At 49.9% G+C, this 16,667-nt stretch overlaps 1 protein-coding gene and 1 non-coding gene across 2 annotated transcripts in view; one reads left to right on the forward strand and one right to left on the reverse strand.

Moving 5' to 3' along the window:
- NAV2 (neuron navigator 2) overlaps positions 1 to 16,667 on the reverse strand; it is a 724,598-nt gene that overhangs the window by 679,967 nt on the left and 27,964 nt on the right. The window lies entirely within an intron of this gene.
- LOC129505186 (U12 minor spliceosomal RNA) lies at positions 10,662 to 10,819 on the forward strand. The gene has a single exon (XR_008663492.1). It is a non-coding gene; the product is annotated as a U12 minor spliceosomal RNA (small nuclear RNA).

Consider the following 16,667-nt stretch of genomic DNA (forward strand, 5'->3'; position numbering starts at 1 on the left):
CATAGCAACAGATTCCCGGAACAAATTATTACACCCATTTTACAGATGGGAAGGCTGAGGCGTAGAGAGATGCCCCTGCCTCACACAGCCAGCAACTGGCACTGTGAGGACTTGAACCCAGCTGGCCAACTTATGCCCATATATCCACGACACAGGGCCTTCTCGGCCTGCTTCTCCATCATCCAGTCATAGGCTTAACCAGAGAGTCTGATCAATTCTCAGTTTTCAGAAAACACTAACCTGGACTCTCCATTCCCTGGGTATTCTGGTCACGACTTTAATGTGCTCCCTCCTTTGCCATCGTTTGTTAATCATTACTGCATTTTTAGCTTTATTTAAATATCGTTTTCTTCCAGGAGAGCAACTTTAAAATAAATACAGATTCAGGAGACCTGGTTAAGCTGCTGTGGGCTAAGCTTCAGGGGGTGGGGAGGGTGTTAGGAAAGAACGAACATTTTATTAGCACCTCTGTGTGCACAGCACTGGGCTAAGTAGCTGTCCTTCATTATCCTAAATTCATAAAATAGATTAAAAAGTTACAGTTAAGACTGAACTCCAGAGGTAGTTTCAACACACATATAAACCCCCCTTCTGTACCCGTCCCTGCTCCTCCCCCACTGCCCCGAGCCCCACTGACAGGTGTTAAAATCCCCATTACTCTCTTACTGTGATGCCATTAGCAACACCCAAATTCAAAATCATCACCCACTGTTTCTGCTACTTATCTTTTTTAAAGATTTTATTTATTTATTCATGAGAGACACACACACAGAGAGAGAGGCAGAGACACAGGCAGAGGGAGAAGCAGGCTCCATGCAGGGAGCCCAACGTGGGACTCGATCCCAGGTCTCCAGGATCACACCCTGGGCCAAAGGCGGCACTAAACCGCTGTGCCACCCGGGCTGTCCTGTTTCTGCTACCTAAGGCACAGGACTCTTTCCAGGACGCTTGTTAACAGTGAATATCTTGCTCACTCCTGTGTCCTCCTCACATTCAAGGGGGTCACTAATAAGGCTTAAAATACCTGAGGTCCTCTGAAGCTCAGAGCATCCAAACTCACTGAAGGTTTGACTCAAGGGTGATGAGGAAGTCATGGACAGGACGATTCTTCTGGCAAAGGTGAGTGAACAGGACAGGTAGAAACCAGGCTGAGGGGACACCTGGGTGGCCCAGTGGTTGAGCATCTGCCTTTGGCTCAGGGCGTGATCCTGGTCCCGGGATGTCAGTCTCCCAGCATGGAGCCTGCTTCTCCCTCTGCCTGTGTCTCTGCCTCTCTCTCTCTCTCTCTCTCTCTCTCTCTCTCTCTATGCCTCATGCATAAATAAATAAAATCTTAAAACAAAAGAAACCAGGCTGAGGGCTTTGGGAACAGGTGAAATGCAACCAGAAAGGAAGAGAGGTGAAACGTAGGAAAGGAACCAATTCGGTACTGGGTGCAAGGTGGCGGGGACAGGCCAGAAGGGGCATGGGGGGGGGGCTCTGATGGGGGAAGGGGTGATAGACAGGGGTGCCTCCTTGGAGGCAAGCGTAGTAAAGACAGGAGGTGAGGTTTCATCTGAAAGGAGGCAGTGTGGGGCACTGAGCACCAGAAGACAAAGGCCACGGAGAACCTGGTAAAATGCCGGACCTACCACTCACTTGGGCGTGGGAGGCCTGGGGACAAGTTACTTAGTCCCCCCACCTCCCAGCTTCTTCATCCTTAAAGCGGGAGTGAGACCAGAGTCTCTCCCATGTGTTGAGTCCCTGGAAGGGTCAATGTTATTAATTTATTCATAGGATGGATTAGGAACCACACACAGAGCCTGGCACTTACTTTCTGCACCATAAATAGTTGCTGTTCTCAAACCCACTGCACTCACTCCCACCTCGGCACTTCTTGTCCCTGCTGCTCCTTTGCCCCCAAGATCTTCTGGCTCCGGAGCAGGAGGTTCTACTGGGAGGTCCAGTCCCTGGAGGAGCCTTCCCTCACCACATCCTGGTGCCCCCTGCCAAGCTCTCACCGGCTTTACTTTCCCCAGGGCAGGCAAACCAGAGGCCTCACTCATTTGTTCCCGGTTATGAGACAGGCCATCAACCCCGCGTCTCTCCTCTCTGACCATCTGGTCTGATGTTTCCTTTCCAGCCCCTACTGGACTGAAACTTTATGATTTATTTCTTTATTTTACTTGTTTATTATATCAGGGCTTCATCTATTGTAGTCGCCCTGAACCCCCAGGACTAGCACATAGTAGGTGTTCAGTGAATGCTTGCAGAAGGGTGGAATTCATACTGATTACTGTTTGGCAGGCAGGGAAGCGGGATGGGGGCATTCAGGGCAGCTCGGAGAGTCCTCCACCAAAGATGGAAAGTGGAGGCAGAAAGCTGTGGGTCGGGCACCAGCCATCATGAGAGGCCACAGAGGGGTTGAGGGAAAGAGTCAGGAGAGCCAAAGCAGAATCACTGCAGCTTCAGGCTGCTAGGACCCACACACACAGTGGGGCCCGGGGGAAACAGAGAGCCACAGGGAGGACTCTGGAACGGGCCCCAAGCTCCGGAAGATTATCATTTAATTGGGCTCCATATGTAAACTGTCCTCCAAATTTATGAGCCTGCACAAACAATTGTTTCCTGGAATGTTTGTACAAATGGTGCAGATTACAAAATTCTGGCCGAAGGATAAAAATATCACATGTGGCCAGGGACACAGAGCAGCCTGGGCCACTGAAGAGAAGATGGGGTCCTACCTTGGCCTGCAGGCCACAGTTTACCTGGTCTGACCAGCTCCCAGGTCAGAGGTGCTGTAGGAACACGGCCAGTCCCCCCACTGCTTCCAGCTTAGGCCTATGGGCTGGGCTGAAGGCTTCCCAGGAAGTTCGAGAGGCTTAGGCCAACCTGCCTCACCCGCAGAAGCTCAGATGAGATGTTTGGGAAGAGCAAAGCTTTGAAAACAGTAAAGACTAAGTACTCGGGAATCCTTACACATTTTAAAGCAACTACTGTGTACCCTGCGTTGTGTTGGCTCCTTCACGTCCATCATGGCATTTGACCCTCACAACTGCTCCGTGAGATGCCTTGTCCTTGGTTCTTCATGATCCACATGAGGAACCTGAGACTCAGGGAGGAAAGTGGATCTGTTCAGCATCACAAAGCTGGTGTACGCGGGAGCGAGACTCAAATCCAGACATCCTGAGCCCAGACTCTGTGCCCTTTCTGCTATGCTGCAGCAGCCTCTGGAACGGAAGACACTTTGCAAAAGCAGACGGTGCTGCCGAGATGCTAGTCCGTGTGTGCAGGTGCGTGGGGGATGTATCCAGTTCCCCAGCTCCATAAGACCAAAGACCCCGTCTTAATAACTCCTCCCTCTCTCTGGGGCCGAGAGCCCTGCCTCGTGCACGGTAGCTATCTACCCAATGTCAGTGGAAGCGGCTGGCCGGTAGGTTGACCTGTTACCGAATGGGATGGACGGCAGGCCACGTCACTGTTCAACCTCTACCTGCCTGTCGATGAACACGTTTATGAGACTTGCTCCCACTCATTGAGAAAGAAAGCTGGTGGGCTCTGTGGCACGCGCTGCCAAAAATGAGCCCGACTCACAATGGACAACAGAGGGCAGAGTAAAGAGAGCATCGCCCCGGGGTCAAAAGGGCCTGGATTCAAATGCCGGCATCCCTGGTATGGCTTTAGACAGGGCATTTAATTGTTCTGAACCTTGGCTTCCTCACCTCCAAATGGGGATAATGCCACCTGCCTTGTGCGATTGTTGTAGATAATGTATGTAAAGTCTGCAGCACAGACTAGGTGTTTGCTACACCGTAGCTATTATGAATTTTAGGAATGATACCAATGACAGAGCCAGATTTCGCGGGCTTTGTTTTGTGCAGCGTGCCCACACTGTTAATGCTTATCTTATGATCAATCACTACAAACACAGCCATTCTCCAAATCCACCCAAATCCACCACCACCACCACCACCCCCCACTCTCCCTCAGACTCCCTCCCAGCAGCAAAGCCTCCTCTCATCTATAATTCAATCTTTCTGTACAGATTACATTACAGGACGTTTAGAAAAACAGATTCTCAGATGGAATATATATTACACGGGTGTTTTTAATACCCAGCAATTAAAATCCTCAAAACGAGAAAAAGGATCAGCAGGCAAGCTTTCAACATCTCCAGTGAGGCTCGACCTCGAAGAAGCCAGACTTGGGACATCGGATGTTAAAGCTGGTTTTTCTGGGATTGGGAACAGCTGGAGAAAGCCACCGCCTTGCAAGGTCTGTCAGAGATGAGCGATGCGCTTGCAAGGGGAGTCACACATGTCCTATTATCCTGAGAAACTCCAACATGCAATTTATAATCCGCTGTCCTATAAAGTATTCCAAAACAAAGATTTACACATTGTTCTAAAATCCTGTAACTCCCTTTCCTTCCATTCCAAAGTGTGAGGTTTCTAGCACGGCGATCTCAAGGTCCCACCTTCTGGAAGGCTGGCCTTGCCTTCTATCACTATCTATTTTTTTCATGCCCATCATCTGCATTCAAATCACCTGAGGCTGGGACGTCTGGGTGGCTCCGTGGTTGAGCATCTGTCTGCCTTCGACTCAGGGCGTGACCCCGGGGTCCCGGGTTCGGGTCCCGCATCGGGCTCCCTGCATGGAGCCTGCTTCTCCCTCTGCCTGTGTCTCTGCTTCTCTCTCTCTGTGCTCTCATGAATAAATAAAATCTTAAAAAAAAAGAAAGAAAGAATGGCGCTCTTAAGGGAGGCCTGAAAATTAAAGAACTCTAAGTCAAATTACAGCAAAGAGCAAGATTTAAAGAAAATCGATGACTTGTCCACGGTCATTACTCTGAACCAGATTCCACCATTTTCACTGACATTAGAAAGTCCCCTGTCCTCTATTCACAGTGTCTAGGACTCTCTGGGTCAGGCGTCCTAAAGTCCACCCTTCCCTGGACAGCCAGGGCCCCTGTGCTTCATGCCACTTGGCAGCCTCACTCAACAGCCAGCACCTACCCAGTCCTGCCCTGGCACTTCAACAGAGGAAGAAAATACCTTTCTGTTCCACTTGGTTGGCAAAACTGGGAAGAGAAAGAAAATGTCCCATGGAGGAAAAGATGTGTGAGGCTCGGCAGCATCTCTGCTTCACCCCCCATGTCCCACCTCACAGTCTGTGCTCCTGCCTCAGCCACAGGAAGTTTCTTCAATGTTCTATGCTTCTCCATCCCCAGGCCGCCCCACCTGCTGTTCCTCCTCCTGGAAATGCCTTTCCACCCTGAGAACTCCCTTTCTTTATGCAGCCTGGTGCTGGTGTCCTCACCCAGCCTTAGGCTGAGCTCAGGGAAGCTCTTGGTACCCTGGGTCTCAGCCTGCGCCTTCCCCATTGCTACTCCTCCTTCCAGTTCAGCAGGAAGTCTGCTTGAGATTCTCTCTCTCCCATTCCCTCTGCCCTTCCCCTACCTCTCTAAAAAAATAAATAAATAAAAGCTGGGCCATCCCAATCTTGAACTTTGTAATACAGGTTCTGCACTGTCTCCTGTTGTCTCTGAGAATCTGTTCAAGCACATCTTGGGTCTCTATTGAGGTTCAGATTCAACATGCATTCCTGGAGCATCCATCACATGGTGGGATTTTTTTTCACAGGATCCATTAAATCAACCATTTGAGATGGGTAGTATTATACTCATTCCACCCAGGAGAAAACAGAGGCTCAGATAATTAAGATGACTCACCCAAGATCACGTAGCTAAGACTGTGCAGGGCCATGCTTCAGCCCACATCCCTAACTTCAGAGCTCTCCTCATTATAAATTTATATCACTTTCTCATATCAGAGCTGTTCCTTCTATGTCACCCCACAGTGCCCAGCTCAACGCTGGGAACAAAAGAAATTTTATTGAGTGGGTTTAACTTTTGCCTTGTATCCAGGCTTTTGGGCAAGTAAATAAAGCCCCGCCAACTTATGGCTTAAGACTGTATCAATCTAAGATAATTTTCTTAGATTGAGAGGTCAAAATGCAGCTATATTTAAGAAGAGACTTGGTGGGAAGAGGGGGAGCATGAACAGACGGAACAATATCATCATTAATACCACACACTCCCATGCACTTCTTTTCAAAACATTTAAACGTGTAGGCAAAGGGCAAGAAGGTAAAAATTGTCTGTTTCCTGAGGAAGCCAGGCCCAAGTGTGAAAAAATGACATGCAGACAAAGACGCCTGGAGACTCTTATTTTTGGTACAAAAAAAAACATTTCTTTTCAGTTATTAGATTAATTTTGAAATTGCTTATACACTAATACATGTATCTGAGAATCAAGAAAATATGGGTAATAACACTAGCTATGTGGTGGGTGACTTAACGAGGCTTCACTTTGCAAAGTATCTATATATGGTCCTTGAAGACATGAACTCCGTTTCATCCATCATGAACTCCACGCAATCGTCGTATCAGTGCATGAATAAATAAACATATTTATCCAGAAACTACCTTATCACATGAATCAAATTATTTTGAACAGAATATATATGAACGAAAATTTAAATGGATTCCAAACAGCAATGAACTGAGATCTTAGTTGCACTGTAACCATACCAACTTTGGGAATCATCATACTTTTTTTGCTTTTTTAAGCCATTCTAACGGGTATGAAATCGTATTTCATTGTTGTGGCTTTAAATTGCATTTTCCTGTTTCCTAATGCTGAGGAACTCCTTTTATGTGCTTATTAGTCATTCCTGTATGTTCTTCTCGGAAGTGCTTATTCAAGTTTTTACCCCCTTTTTATTGAGTTGCCTTTTTATTGTCAATTTGTAGGAAATCTTTATATATACCAGATGGGAGTCCTTTTGCCAGATGTAGGCACTGAAAATATTTTCTCCCAATCTGTGGTTCACTTATTTCTGCAAAAGCGTGTTTTTGACAAGCTTGAAACACACTCCTATATATCCATCGGTCCCTGGCTCAGGGCAGAGGGGGGTGGGGTTGGGGGGTGTAAGAAAGCCAGTGGTGAGTGTGTATCAAGCCCAGGGAAGGCTGCTGCACCACGTGTTTCCGAGCCAGATGCCTTGTTATATTAAGGCTGGGAGTTTCCATTCTTCATCTTGCGGTCCTTAGTCTGTCCAAAGGAGCTCATGTCCACTGGCTACCTGGAGAGTGTCTCAGGTACACAGACATTAGGGTCAAGGACAAGGTTTACACCAGCAGCAGCACTTTCTGGGCGAAGGGAGGAGTAGAAAGTTCCATGTGTGCATGTGTCCCACATGCACATGATACCCATGATATTAGACATCCAACAACCAGCACCCAACTAAACCACAAATGACAGCAATACAACCCCATTCTAGATATTTCCAGAGATACCCTGTGTCAATTCACATTTGTTTTTGTCTCTCACATAGTCCAAGAACAGTCACAGACGGTGATAAGGCCTGTCATGGCTAATGCAGACAAGGCCAAAAAAAAAGAGTTTTTATAACTTAGTTTTTTTTTTCTTTTTATCAAAATAATGCCTCTGTAGAATAGGAAACCTAGAAAGTACAAATAAGCAAAGGAGAGAAAAAACTCAAAACTCCCAACCACACTCCCCAAAGATGAACTCTTTAATATTTTAGGGTATAAACTTTTAGTCTCTTCTTTTGTATACATGTATCTATGCTTTTGTTTTTGTTTTTGAAAAATGGGTTCATGGAATATACACTATTTTGTAATCTGGTTGCTCCACATTCTTACTGTGAATATTTTTTCATATCATTGCATGGCCTTCTATTCCATAATGTTTAATGGCTGGGTGGTTCTCAATTGAATAGATGCGCCACAGTTTAACCAATTTCCTACTGCTGAAAATTTAGCTTGCTTCCAATTTTTCACTTAAATGCAACACTGAGATAAACATTTTAATAGCTAAATCTTTGAGCATCCAAGATTATTTTCTTAGAATAAATTCCTGGAAGTAGAATTGCTTGGTTAATAGCCATGCAAACATTTTGGGTTTTGACACATATTGGACAACTGCTGTTTTACTAGAGGGAAAAATCTTTAACATTTATGAAGCTAGTATGCACCGGGTGCACCGTGCTAGAGGCTTTAGCTGCATTATGTCTCGCTCACAACAACCCAGCTGAGGCACAGGGCTGCTGAGGCACAAGCCGGGATCAGAACTCACTTGTGTCCCACCTAAAGCCTGTGCTGTTTCAAAACCCCACTCTCTCGGCCTCTATTTAATGTGGTACACAAGTGGGCTAAGGCCCTTCTGAGGACACTTGGGTGGCTTAGCAGCTGGGCATCTGCCTTTGGCTCAGGGCTTGATCCTGGAGTCCTGGGATCCTACATTGGGCTCCCTGCATGGAGCCTGCTTCTCCCTCTGCCTGTGTCTCTACCTCTCTCTGTGTGTGTCTCTCATGCATAAACAAATAAAATCTAAAAAAAAAAAAAGGCCCTTCTTAAGGGCTTTTATAAAAGCTCTATGTTATTGGTGGAGGAGAAGCTGACCGCTATAATAGTATATCTCAGTGACTTAACCCAATAGAGATGGCCCCATGTTTTCATCATAAGGCCAGCAAGGTGGGCAGGGGGGAGGTCATGGCAGGAGGTGTTCCATGTAGTCATTCAGGCTCCCAGGCTCCTACCACCTGTGACTCTCCTTTAAGTCTTCTAGGATCACAGACGGGAGGATTATTTTGGGCTGGGAGCAAGTATGTGGTACGCATCCCTTCTGCTCCTATTCTGTTGGCTACCATTCATTGGCATGGCCGCACTTCCCTGCAAAGGAGGCAGGGACGTGCAATGGGGCTGTGAGCCCAGAAAGAAAACACAGATACGACCAGGCTCTAACAGGATCTGCCACTGTGTTGACGGCAACTGGCTGTTCTTACTAACCCCCAGTTAATTGGCAAAATCCACAAATCCCTCCCTCAGCCTAATAAAGACGTTCAGTGCACTCCCAAGCTGTGTGCTTTGGGGGCGTGGGGAGCTGATAACAGTAACAGAAGCTAACGGTTATGTAGTGTGCTCTGTATACAAGGGAGTATCCTAAATGGGTGAGCACTCAAACTTTGGAGTCAGCCTACCTAGGTTCGAAATCTGGCTGTTAACTTACTAGCTGTGTGGCCTTGGGCAAGCTCCTTAACCCTCGGCTTCAGGTTCCTCATTTGGAAAATGGGGTGAATAATGGCACCCGTATCACAGGTGGTTGTAAGGATTAAATGTGCCATACCTTTAAAGTACTTGGGACGGGGGCACCTGTGGCTCAGTGGTTGAGCGTCTGCCTTCAGCTCAGGTTGTGATCCTGGAGACGCGGGATCGAGTCCCACATCAGGCTCCCTGCATGGAGACTGCTTCTCCCGCTGCCTGTTATTAGGGATAACATAAGGGATGCCTATTTATTTATGAATAAATAAATAAAATCTTTAAAAAATAATCATAATAAAGTACTTGGGACAATGGCTGGCACAGATCAAACCTCATCTGAAATTTAGCTACCGTGGCTGGGATGCCGTGCCAGGTGTCGCACTAAGTGCTCTGAAGTTATCAGACTTCTCTGGGCCACGGTGGTCTCCTCTATAAAGTGGGAGCGATCATTTCTTGCCACTGGGCTCTTGTTGCAACATAGTGAAGTCATTCACGTACAGCACAGCCCAGCATCTTGCCAGAGCGAGCCGCTCGGTGGACGGCAGGCCTGCTTGATGCCCCCCACATGTTCCGATTCATCGGGGGCGGCACAGTCGCCTCACCCACCCTGTGTTGCCGTCGAAGGTCACTGCCGACATTTCCAGGCTCTCATTCACTACTGGCCGAGGGGAAAAGAATTCTATAACCAAAGCCATCTCCTGCACTCAGCCCCTGTCCCATTGTACACGGCGAGCATGGTGCTGCAAGCACATTATTCCACTCCTGAGGACGCCGTGCCCTTCCCCCTCGGGCTCCTATTCAGCTTAGATTAAAAAGGCACTGCCTTTCCCAGCTGCCTTTCTGAAATATTCATCCTGCACACAGAATTCCAGTGCACAAGGCAGCCCCTTCAGAAGCCTGGGGACTTCTTTTTCCAGCAGCGTGCCCACCAGGAGGCCAGGCGGTGACGGGCCCACTGAGCAGCCTGTGGACTAGTCCTGGCCACCACCCAGCTGGCGCGGGACATGCTGCCCACACCAGCCTTCATCCTCCCAGGTCCTGCTTGGTGGCCTCACAGCTCCGCTCTGCCCTTAGACACCCAGAGAGGGCCTCTCTAAAAGGAACCTCATAAGTTCTGTGTCCTGGTCACCTTCCTAGATCTCCTACCTCCCTCTCTGTCTCTCCCCCCACCCAACCCCTATTTGGGCAGACATCCTAGATAAGCATATCTCTTTGGCCCCAAAGAGCCAAATGACCAATAACCGTCCATCTGCCCTGATGTTATATTTGGTTCACTTATGCCCGGGATGTCCTCTCTCTCTCCCCATCCCAGCTCCCGGGACACCAGCGTGCGTCAGAGCCTCAGACTGCCAACACTCTCATTCAATATCCTCTCCCCAGCCCCAGTCCCATTTTCCCTGGACAGTATGTTTGGTGGCCCTGAGCCACCTTGTCCCTCAAAAGACTCAGGGCCTCCCTATCTCCCATGAACTGCTCCACATGCTTGTCGGTAGAATGCCAGTGCACAGTTTTGCAAGTCCACTGATGCCTGAACTGTATTTAAATTCATCTATTCATGCCTTAAACTCATTTCCTTATGAGTAAGGAAAATAACGATTCGGGGTGATGCCCAAATCCTCACTGCTAATGTGAGACGAATTTTTGAACGGGTAAAGGTTGCTCCTAAGGTAACCCGCCTACTTTGTGGGATGCCTGGGAGCCACGAACTGCCCGGATTTAAAAAAAAAAAAATTCATCCATTCACTCAAATATTTAAAGAGTTAAAAAAAATCTTTTAATTAATCATTTAAGGAATGCCTATGTCCAGTCACTGTGCTAGGTGCCAGGAGTACCAGGTCTAATAGGTCATATTCCTGCCTCCACCAAGCTCCCAGTCCAGTGGTGGAGAGAGACCAGGAAATAGATAATGAAGGGATAGCCCGACGGCTGTGAGGATGGGGACATGCTCAGACAGGAGAAATGCCCCAGCTTACAGGGTCAGCAACGGCTTCCCAGATGAGGCTATCACTAGCTGAGTCTTAAATGAAAAGGAGAATCAGGCCCACAGGGGAGCTGGGGCAGCCTTCCAGGCAGCCAAGAGAGCAAGGGTGTAGGCAAAGAGGCAGGAAACAGCAAGGAACCATTACAACCCAGTTTGAACCACTAGATGGAGAGGTGTAGGAATTGGGGCTGCAGAGGGGTGAGCCTAGGTTGTGGTTACAGGGAGGGCCCACTCAGCCAATTTGCCCTGACTTTCCTTTTTCAGCACTGAGAGTCCCACATCCTAGGAATCCCATCCCCCGCCCCCCTCCCCCGCCCCAGTGTCAAGCAAAGTGGGGCAGCTAGTCACCCTCATGGTAGAGCTCTTTGTTGAGTTGAAGGGCTTGGACATTTTGCAGAGGTGACCAGGAGCCCACGGAGGATCACAAGCAGGCAAGACACGATCAGATTTGTATTTACAACCTACGCAGAAGACCTGCTCCAACTGCTTCTGCAGCTGGGCCCAGTGGGCACATCAACCACGGCGTCATAACGTTAGAGCACACCGACCACCGATACTTTGCCATGAAATCGAAGGCTCCGTCACTTGCTGCTGGCCTGCAGTCACAGAGGACACCACGGAGGGTCGCTGGAGATGGAAGCTCCTCCTCCTTGCACACCCACGCGGCTCACGGTAACCTCCTCCGAAGCACTTCACTTCCTGAGCGTTAGATGACAAAACATAGAAATTCCGGAGACAGTCCAAGCATGTCGTGGTCCAGCACGACTTCCAGCTAGTGCCAGACTTTCAGAGCCCCGGGGATAATACATCTAACGCAAGGGGACACCAGTTGCCTAGGGAAATCCGATATGGACAGAATCCCACTGTCACAGGCTTGATGAATATCAATATTGCTGTGTTGGTTCAGATCTCATTGAGGCCAACTAGATTGTTTCCAGAGCAAAGAGAAGACGCACTCTATTATTTATTAGTTTTATTTGTTTGCATAAAAAGATTCCGCTTACATGGCTAATTGCAAGTAATACAACAACCAGGGGGTGAGGAGGATCAGAACAAAAGGGATGTCGGGAAGGTAAAAACCATCCCGGCAGTATTTATCCCTTCCGCAACTATAGTTCAGGATATTAATTATATAACCTTATTATAAATGTCTATAATTATAGACATTATAGCTACCCAAAATATTCATTAAATCTGTCCTTTGAGATGTTCTGAGGGTGATGCGGAGGAGCCTGTTAAGCTCCCGGTGCTGGTGGAGGCAGGAAGTGCTCCCTGGGGAGGCTCGGTGGGCAGGTGAGCGGGGCCGCAGGGTCCCACGCAGACAGCAGAGGCAGGAGGAAGGCACGCGGGTCTCGGGGGTCCCTGGCAACGCAGGCCGTCTGGAGGGAGGCGGAGAAACCCCCCTGAGAAGTACCCACGGGCATGCGGTCAGCACCCCAGGGACACGGCCGGGTCGGGCGATGCTAGGGGAGAGAAGAACCAGGGCGGCGGAGGGGGCCAGACCCAGGAGGCATCGGGGCCAAGGCGACTGCCACTGTCCTGTCCCTACCCTTCCCTCCATAGCGGCCCCTCAGGCGTCTGCTTCAGAACATAACCAGCAAACGGAAAGGAGACGGACATTTCCTAGTGAACCGAGTGTCAGGCCTGGGCACACACTTCTTCCAGAGGTCACTTGGAATTTCTCCGGTCACTGTCACAGCTTCGTGGCTCCCCATCCCGACTGCCATCCTCCTGTCGGGTAACGGACCTTGCGCTTACTCTCTCTCCAACCCTCCCGGCCTCTGCACCCTGTCCCCGGCCGTGGGCGTCCCCGCTCCCTGACCCCCCCCCACCTGGCCTGCCTGACCCTGACCCACGGGGCAAGCCCGCCGGCCTCCCTAGCAGCTACATGAGCCCGGGGAGCTGACCTCCCCTGCCCGCCGTGGAGCTCCACTGCCGCCGCCGCCTCCGTTAGGACTCAGTTTGGGGGCAGCCTGGGGGGCTCAGCGGTTTAGCGCTGCCTTCGACCCAGGGCATGATCCTGGAGTCCTGGGATCGAGTCCCGCATCGGGCTCCCTGCGCGGAGCCTGCTTCTCCCTCTGCCTGTGTCTCTGCCTCTCTCTCTCTCTCTCTCTCTCTCTCTCTCTCTCTCTCTCCCTCGAAGGAATAAATAAATAATCTTAAAAAAAAAAAAGATTCTATTTGGGCAGCAGCATCCCCAGGAAACCTCTCTGGCCCGGTCCCTGCACGTGCTGGGAGAGGAAATCAGGAGAGGGCAAGCGGCTCGCCTGAGAGCACACAGCCAACAGGAGCGGGGCAGGGCTGGCCCCGGCCCACGAGCACCCGCAGAGCCACGTGCCTGACGCGAGCCCGGGTTGCGGACCGAGAACTACAACAGACGCCCCGTCCCCAGGGTGCTCAGCGGCTGGCCCGGCCCACTTCTCGCCAGAACCCCCTCCGCAGGGCCCGGAATGTGCGTACGGATCATCCATTCTCTCCGGGCGGAAAAACACAACCAAAGGTAGCGCCCAACCTGTTCTGGGCCGGGCACTTGGAGGCTCCGGGGGACAAAGTCGGCCTCTGCGACAGGGAGCGCTTCGCGGGCCCGCGGCTCCCCCCGGGCTCCCCCGGGCACCCCACCCCGCGCTCCACCGGCCATTCCCGAGGCGATGGGAGCAGCGTTCATCCCCAGCAGCCCTACCCCCGGCGCGAGGCCAGCTATCAGGGACCCGGTGCACGCACGGCGCCGCCACCCCGCGCCTGCCAGGGCGCTGATAAGGTGCCCTCGCGGGGTCTGGACCAGCAGCAGCAGCCCGGGAAGCGCGGGGCCCCGCGGAGCCAGAGGCACGCTGCCAAGGCATCAGGTCAGGGATGGAGGAACAAAGAACGAAATGACACCCCAAAGCACGGAGGGCTGCACAGGAGAATGAAGCAGGCCTCCCCAGCAGCCCGCCCACCCTGTTTTCCGATGGCCTCACAGGGTCCCCTGCAACTTGGAAGCGGGAATCCAGATGCTGGGTGTGCAAGGGCCCGGTCCGTGACAGCCAAGGCTGGGGGAGAGGTGTGTGTGCAGTACACACCACTTCACGGCGCTGGGAGCTTGTCTGCCACACGCTCCGGGAAATGCTCTCGGCCCTCCCCAGAGAGGAGCTGTTAGTTCCAGGCCCAGGCAGCTCCGCCCCGTCAAATGCTGCCCCCCTCATCATCCACCTGCCTCCCCCAGCCCCACCGTCTTAATCTATTCAAAAGGCTGTTACCCAAATGAATCTTCACTCGGTTCTCATCATCCTTCTCCGCAAGCTGTTAGACCCTGGCTCCTGACTCCTTCAGCTTTCCCAGAGAAAACGCCTCCTCTAGTTTCCCAAAGGAGTGAGACGAGGTAGAAATCCTGGGGGTCTTGGTGGGATGGCCCCAGCTTTGCCCTAGGAAGCAGAGACCCAGCTGGCCATTGTCAGTAAGTCCTTTAACCTCTCTGGGCTTTTAGAGTTTTGTCTGTATGTTAGGTACGAAAGTACTTTATTCTGAATACCCAAGTCATGTTTGGAAACCTCTTCCAACTCGAAGGTCTATGATCAAACCCAAGTCCACGGTCCACCACCTTTCATCCATACATTCTATGTGCGAGGAACACAGAGGGAGAGGGGTGGTCCCTCCCCCACAGAGCCCATGCCTAATGGAGAGTCAAGCATGCAACTATCCAAACACGATAAGAGGCACAGGCACGTTGTAGCCCAGGGCTCTGTGGGAGCTGAGAAGAGCCTCCATATCTGCCTGGAAATGGGCAGAACAGAGCAGGGGATGAACTAGAGGTTAATGGATGGGCAAGATGGGCAAAGGCTTTCCGGGCTGAAGGAAGAGCCAGTGCAAAGGCACGAGGCTACTGGAGAGCCTGGGGCAGCACCCCACCAAGCTCCTGGACCACATCCCTATGTCCCCTGTTCTTATTACCTGCTTGAGACGGCACAGTCAATGCTTTTCAGCTTTTTACAGATCCAGATCCTTTGTGCTACTAACAAGAAAGTAAGATCTGGAAAAAAGATAGGATCAGAACCATGTCTTTCTTGTCCGGTGCCCTTTGCCCACCTCATGTGTTCACAGACTTCTCTGGGCCACCTTATCACTCAAAGTTCCTAGAACACTGGGAATGTTATTCCTTCTGGAACTATCTCCACCCCACTACTTTCTGGACAACTGAGCTCAACACAGAGTGCCATAATGGGAGGGCAGAAAAGTGGCGCATAGGAAACATACCACTCGGGGAAATAAATGCTTATTAAATACACAAACATGTCAAACCTCTGCTTTAGCATCACTTCCTCCTTGAAGCTTTCCCTGACTACTGATTCAGGCCGGGTGTCCCTCCTTTATTTTTCCAGAGCCCAGATGCTAATGCCTGAGCACCTGTCATACTTCTGTATAACTATCCCTCTATTCACTCACTACCTTCCCTGCCAAACTGGGCATTCTAGACATTGTCTGGTATACAGTAGGTCCTCAATGAATGGTTTTGGATGCATGGATGGATAGATGGACAGAAAAACAAGCCTATTTCATTGTGAGACAGTGTGAAATTGTAGGAAGAACTTGAAACCCAAAGGGAAGACTTAGGTTCAAGTGCAGGTCCACCACCATTGGCAGTATGGCTCTGGATGGCTTTCCCATCCCTCAGAACCTCCGGCCCCTCTTCTGTGCTAAGGGAATCTGAATGTACCTACAACCTGGTCATGAGATTTGAATGTGATCACCCCTGTGAAGCTGCTTTGTAACCTACCGAGTGTTGGGTACACGGTACCTGTATTTACCAATTAGGATGCTTCCAACAGCAAACAAAAGAAAACCCATTTTAACTTAGCTTAAACAAGGAAATGTCTTGGCCCGCCTAACCAGATATGCATGACTAGGTAGCATTTTGAGCCGGAATTATAGAAAGTAGAAAACATGAATTTTCCTAAAATAATCTCCGTAAACTTGCCTTTTCCTCCGTGGCGTGTCTGGCTTTAAAACAGCAAGCTTTTAGCAGTCACACCCAACCTGAATGAGAACCAAAGGCCACCTATAAGAAAAAAGTCTGTGCCTGTATTGTAGCTGTTTGTTTAAGCAACAGGTTACGCCTACAGACATTCAATTCTTTTGCCTCTTCTCTCCTGAAATCCCCTTCAGCCACCCTGCCTAGATATTTACAGTGATATTTGTGTTTTTAATAAAAATGAATCTTGGGAGGAAAGGCTAATAAAATAATCATAAGCACATACCCACCTACCATCAGCACCAGAAGATAAAAAAATAAAGAGCTACAGGAATGCCAAGAGACAATAACATGGGATTCTTTTGTTGAGACCTTCCAGGGGACCTTAGTGTTTTGTTAGGTAGGGGCAACAGGACCTGAACACCTGCACAGATGAAAGCACGAGGCTCTCATGTAATTCTGTAGATACATCCAGACGCATGCAAGCCACAGCACCCAGCAGGTCATGCACAGAAACTGCCAACTGTACTCCCCAGAACAGCATCAGCTGTTGGAAACTTCTAGTACCTAATTTAATAGGAGGTCAAGGCTTGGAGAACAGGAAATTCAGACTGATGCAGAACAAGAGCTGAGCT

This window comes from Nyctereutes procyonoides, unplaced genomic scaffold (genome assembly GCF_905146905.1).
Source record: "Nyctereutes procyonoides isolate TBG_1078 unplaced genomic scaffold, NYPRO_anot_genome, whole genome shotgun sequence".
In the NCBI taxonomy this organism is placed as follows: Eukaryota; Metazoa; Chordata; class Mammalia; order Carnivora; family Canidae; genus Nyctereutes; species Nyctereutes procyonoides.